This window comes from Astatotilapia calliptera, chromosome 1 (assembly GCF_964374335.1).
Source record: "Astatotilapia calliptera chromosome 1, fAstCal68.1, whole genome shotgun sequence".
Classification (NCBI taxonomy): Eukaryota; Metazoa; Chordata; class Actinopteri; order Cichliformes; family Cichlidae; genus Astatotilapia; species Astatotilapia calliptera.
The window spans coordinates 25,670,209-25,676,502 of record NC_137422.1 but is presented as its reverse complement, the minus strand read 5'-3'; positions in this window follow the sequence as shown (position 1 = coordinate 25,676,502).

The window sequence follows — 6,294 nt, the reverse complement described above, 5'->3', positions numbered from 1 at the left end:
TCGGAAATGCTCAGTGCAGATGCAGACCTCTGAAATGAAATGCTTTAATTCTGCATGCCCTGAAGGCAAGCAGAAGAACTGTTTGAACTTGAACATGTACATGTTTTGGATAAACTTTTTGGATCAACTTTATAATATCCGAGTGTATGTTGATATTTGATTACTGCTGAAACTGTAACAGCACAATAACACGGTATGTCCTAAAGACGTGACCTTGCCATGACCATCAGGATACTTTGAAGGCAAAAACTATGACATTAATGTCTAGCACATTTGTACTTATTGATCCTGATTTTTTTAATGCTTGACACATTGTTATTCTTTAACCTCCTAGGACCTGGCGTCTACATGTGGACATCACATTTTGGGTTATTTAGACCAAAATACTCCATTTTGCTCTACAAGGGCCTGATATTCACTTACGAGGACATTATACTGCTACTGGTCTATTGAAATTTTAAACGAATATCCTCATATGTGGCTCTCATTTTTCTTAGAAACAAAAAATCAGGTAAAAAAACCCCAAACAAACAAAGAAAGTAATTCTTTGTTTTTACATTCATCAGGCCCCAATATGTACAAAAATATCAAAGAGTTCGGGTCTTAGGAGGTTAATACTATTTGTGTCCAAATTTGAGGTAAAACACAAACTGGATGGATAAAATCAACGAAACATTGTCCCAGTCTGGCCAGAATAGGGGCTCATGCTGAAGCCACTTTCACAACTAAATGAGACTAAACATCAGGTTGAGACACGCAACGCTTACTGACTGACACTGTTCACAATTATCATTCATTTTTCATAGAGCACTAACTGAACAAGGACATGAAATCAGCTAACATAGTGTAGAGCTGTATCATCTCTATCGTCCAGGCTCTAATGAAGGATTTCATATTCAAAACAGATCTCCTTCATATCAAATCTTTTTTTCTTTTTTGCAGCAGTTTTAATCAAATCATAAACCAAACAACCTTGTGTCCTTAATTGGACTGTCATTCCCTCTCTTACAGAGACACATTTGTATGAAAATTTTAATGTTTTTTGTCACAATGGAAATTGGTTACTTGCTGAGAAAAACCCTTCTAAAACCATCACCATGTAGCTGAAAAAAGAAATCTTTGTATGACAGTCAGTAATTCTAATTATGTTACTAATTAGTGAGCAAAGGCAGAGAAACTAAGTCTGAAGTAAAAAGAAACCTCACAAATAAAACACTTTATATATTAAGACAGCATGCTTCGGGCAGTATATAGATTTGAACAAGGGAAGCACATTTCACTCCCTATAATTAATATTAGTGTACACAGAGGATTAATGCACACATTCACTTTTACTGTATTTAGAAATTCTAATTGACGTTAGGCTTGTATCAGTTTAGCATTTTCTGTGTCAGCAAAGAGCTGTGAGGCATGCTGACGTGAACCATGTTGCATCTGCCTCCCTCACAGGTTTTTCACAGTGCATTAGGAGAACCTTGCAGAATTAGTCTTTGAGATCACACTGCATTTTCTGTGCGACTACACATCCTTACCCTGTGGATGAGCTCAACTCTCCTACTCTGTCCATCTGGATATCCCAACTTATCCCAGAAAGTCCAGTTCTGCCAAACATGACAAACTTCGTCTACTAGATTGGATTAAAGCATGAGAGGGAGCATGCAGCCAAGGCCTTAGACTTAAATGCTCTCCAGGCTAAAAAGAGAGTGATAGAGTTAGTGCCAAGGAAGCATAATTAATGTTCTTAATTGGGTCTTTCCTTACAGTGGCGAATGATAGTGCACTCATAGTTAGCCATGGCTCCAGGGCCACTGCCATGCGCTCTTAGTGACGTGCGTCCTGTGCTTGTCTGATCTCATACACTTGCTGGCCTCGTCCTGCAAGAATTTAGACAACGCTCAACTGTGGGCAGAGGAGGAGATAAATACTAATGCACATATGTTTCGTGCTTCTCAAGCAGGTATCATCCCCCCTCATCCCTTTATTCCAGCTGCTGAATGATGAAGTGAGTCATAACAAACCCCCTCTGTGTCCCATCTGATTTGGCCTTTGTCCACTACAAGATTTACTTAACCTCCTAAAGCTGCTCTCCCCCAGAGGTCTTACTTACAAGCACTCTCCTCCTCTCTCTGACCGCTGGCTTAGTGACATCAGATGGCCAACGAGGTGTAAATCCGCTGCCCTTAAAGAAGTTAAGTCAGGTGTAACACACAAGCCTGTTTGGTAGAGGAGAAATTGCCAAATACATTATTTTGTGCTGAGAGAGCATGTGCGAAAAATGTATGCATGCATAATAGATAGATAGATAGATAGCTAGATAGATAGCTAGATAGATAGATAGATAGATAGATAGATAGATAGATAGATAGATAGATAGATAGATAGATAGATAGATAGATAGATAGATAGATAGATAGATAGATAGATAGATAGATAGATAGATAGATAGATAGATAGATAGATAGATAGATAGATAGATTTTGTCAGGGATTGTGTGTAATGTATTTTTCAGTACATGCCTTTTCAAGTGTGGGTATGGAGCTGGAGAAAATAGTGAAAAAGCAAAAGGTCATTTTAGTCAATAGTTGTGTATTTTTGGATTGTCCCATACACCTGTTTCTTCCAGCTAACACCAGCAGGGGTCAGTAGTGCACTGTTATCCTAGTTTCTGACTGCCTTTCATTCAAACCAGGAAAATTGTCCATTACTACACTGATGATTTAAATTATATAAAAAAAAATTTCCATGGCTTTACATCATATTCCGTATTCTGTTGCAATAATGAAAAATAAATAAGATGCAGTTCAAAAATAATAATTTCATGCTTACAGCACCTATTTAATATGTGGGTTAGGGTCAGTAACTCATGGACAGCTATTGAAAGGAGAGCACAATTTTTTAAATTATAATGAGGATACAAGTAAAAGGGTGAGGCATCACTGCACTCACATGCCTCGTGACGTTCATGACCTAAATTTACATTCACTTTATTAATGCAAATTCACTGCTGTTAATTAGAGTAAATGTCTAACTATCTATTTGTATTGTCCCAAAATAGACCATTAAAAATGAATTGATAAAAATTAGGTAAGGAACAACTAACTTTAAAACAATCGCTTGATATTTTTGTACACAAAGGGCTGTGCAATTACATCTGTACCCAAATCATTGTGCTGAAATGCCATTTTTCTTAGCAAACATGGACAGAGGAATGCAGTGGCAGCTTAGCGTCCAACACAGGGAGAGACTGACACACTTTCTCTCTGTGTTTTCACCCTTAGGCAGAGAGCTAATTAAGGAGGGACTGTGGTTTTATTTACTGTCAGCTCCTGGCCTCTGGGTGTGTGTGTTGCTGTGCATGTATATGTGTGTATATGGATGGATTGTGCCCTATCTGAGAATGTTTTCAGTCACACCAGTTTAGTTGGGCCTTGCCATTTTGCCCACATTCCGCCAGCGGCACTATGATAGTGGTAAGGCTGACTGTTATCCATTAGCAAAAGCTTCTCTTAGAAGGGTATCTCCTCGGCAGTGCAAGGAGGTGCTCGGCACAGCAGCAAGCGCTGCAGGGAGAAAAGTAATTACAACGCTCTCAATATAATATAGTGATCAGAGATATCTTAAAGATCTGATGTGGGTATCTACTATCAAAACGGGTAATCTGATGGGGATCATTCCATCATCCTTAATCCCAATTTACTGAATACATATCATACTCTATTATGGTCATTTAAATATACCAAATACAATATACAATAATAGTCTTTGAAATTATCATAAAAAATGACAGCACACTGGTTATAATTATAATTATATAATGAACATCCGACTTCTGCTCACATAATTATAATTTAGATTTGATTTGTCTCCTTTGAGCTGTTTTGACTGTTTAAAACTCCCTGGCCATCGAAAGCAATTGATCTGAAGTATATAAATGTGCATATGTTTTGGAAATAAAGTGTTTTACATTTAAACTGAAATCCAGTGAGGAAACATTGGTGCCCAGCAGGAATGAAGTGTAACATAAACAGGTTTAGGGGAGTAAAAATGTACAAAATCATTTTCGCCTCCAGTCACAAATGCTTATTGTCGTGTTTCATGTATGTTTCATCCACATCATGCAAAATTATGTTAGCTCCTATCAAATCCATCTGTTAAAGCCTCCACTTACCTTCGGTGTGGAGGTAAGACATGTATGTTCACTCATTTGGAAAACAATGGTTCTAAAATTAAACACACTTACTCCAACTCACTGCAAATTGTCAATTAAAAATTGACTTTGAATTGACTCAGTTTTTGAATTGAGTCAATTTTCAGTTCAAGTCAATTGAAAATTGACTTTGAATTAACAGTAATAGATATTTTGCGCCCAGAAATGAAATTAAAAAATTGTATCAGTTTCATGTATGCTGGATTTTTGTAATGCCAGAGAAAGACTATGCAGTATATAACATATGAGATTACTGACCTCTGATTCCCCCCCCCCCCCCCCCTTTTTTTTTTACATTGTGTTCTGTTAAATCTTGAAAAATATACAGTGATAAAAAAAATATACCCACTGTCTCTATTGACTGTGGATGGTCATCTGTAGTTAGGCTGACAGTGGACATCCTCCCAACATCCACTGATGTTGATCAAACAGAACCTGCAGTCCCCCACTGGCCCCAAGCTGATTCAAACAGTACCTCAGCACGACTCTCTTTACAGGGTTCCACTAAAGCGCCATTTGTTGGTGACAGCGCTGCTGCAGAGGTGACACACCACAGTGACAGGGGCAGCCCCCCCACTCCACACTCTCCACCACCATCCACTCTAACCCAGCGGTGGTGCCCCAGTAAGCCCCCTACCTCCCTCGTGTCCATCAATAAACCGCAGGCAGCCGCGCACACGCACTCGCATCACCATGTTAAGGGGAGCGACATGACAGTGTAGGGAAGGTGATAGAAAGGAAGTGATGGATTGATGGAGAAGAACGTTTCACTGGTATCTGAACAGCGAGCACAGCAAGGAGAAGTCTCATTATGTGCTGTTGTGTCTGGCAGTGACAGTGCTGTAGCTGTTATAGGGAGCCGATGACCCAAGTGACCTGGAAAGCAAGGCATGGCCCACACAGCTGTGGTCACTGTGGTGATCTCACACAGTGTAATTAATGCACACAATCAGAGGTGTCTGCGCACGTGTGTGTGAGAACACACATGCAGGGGTTTGCCTGCTTATTACAACCAAACAGTGAGTTACAATCTGACAACAGAGAGCTCTGGGTAATTTCCCATCATGCCTCATCAGGAACAGTGGGGGGCCAAGAGCCTCACCACATCAGCTCACACTCGGACCTGGGTGGAAAATTACCATCATTAAACAGCGATGTGCAAGAGAGAGAAAGAGGGAGTCAAAAAACGAGAGCGTGTGATACACAATGGGGAAGCAGAATGGAAGACGGGCGGGCACTTCGTATGAAAGAAACCCCATGGAACAAAATGAGGTCTTGTTACAGTCACCTAAATGTGGAAAAACCCTGATGCAGTATTGATCAAGGAAGTTTCCACTATGTGTGGTCGTCAAAGGACAAATCTATAATACAATTCCACTTTGATGAAAACAGAAGTGAACGTCGGTTTTCTTTTCTTTCTTTTCTCCGTCTGTACTTTTCCCTCTCTCATTAGCGAGTGGCTGTGATTGCACGGGATTGAACAGTGGCGCTGTATTGATCCGGGCAGCTCTCTGAGGACTAATGTAATCAGTGCCCTCTGCCGCTGCAAGCTGAAAGGCAGGTGGTGAGCAGCACGAATAGCAGTGAGACAGGTGCGGGAAAAAGAAGGATGGAGGGAAACAGTGGGGGATCTCTTAAGTATTTAAGATACATTTGCAGTTAATACAATCTATTATGCAAGGTGAGAACATGAGGGGAAACAGATTCAGCACAGATTTAGACATAAATTTCCTTCTTTTTTTGAGGTTACACAGAGTTAAAGCATTTCTTCAAGCAAATACAGACAATCTCCCACTTGACAAAATCTTTGTTTTGTAACAGAAATGCACACAACATGATAGATGAAGATTCTGCAGCGATGCTCTAAGCTGAATCCTAGCCTCTGATGCTGGATCTCAAGTCTGCTTAATGTAATAGTGACATGTTAGAGAAAAAAAAGGGAGTGGAATCTCCAAGCGCATTAAAAACAGTGCTTGTCTACTTAAAGACGTATCTTTGAAATCACAACTGCACTGTAAGCCGAGACAAGTTCTGGTTGATCTTGGAGGGACACAATGTTTCCTGACAGTCTGTAGTTTTGCAGCTCC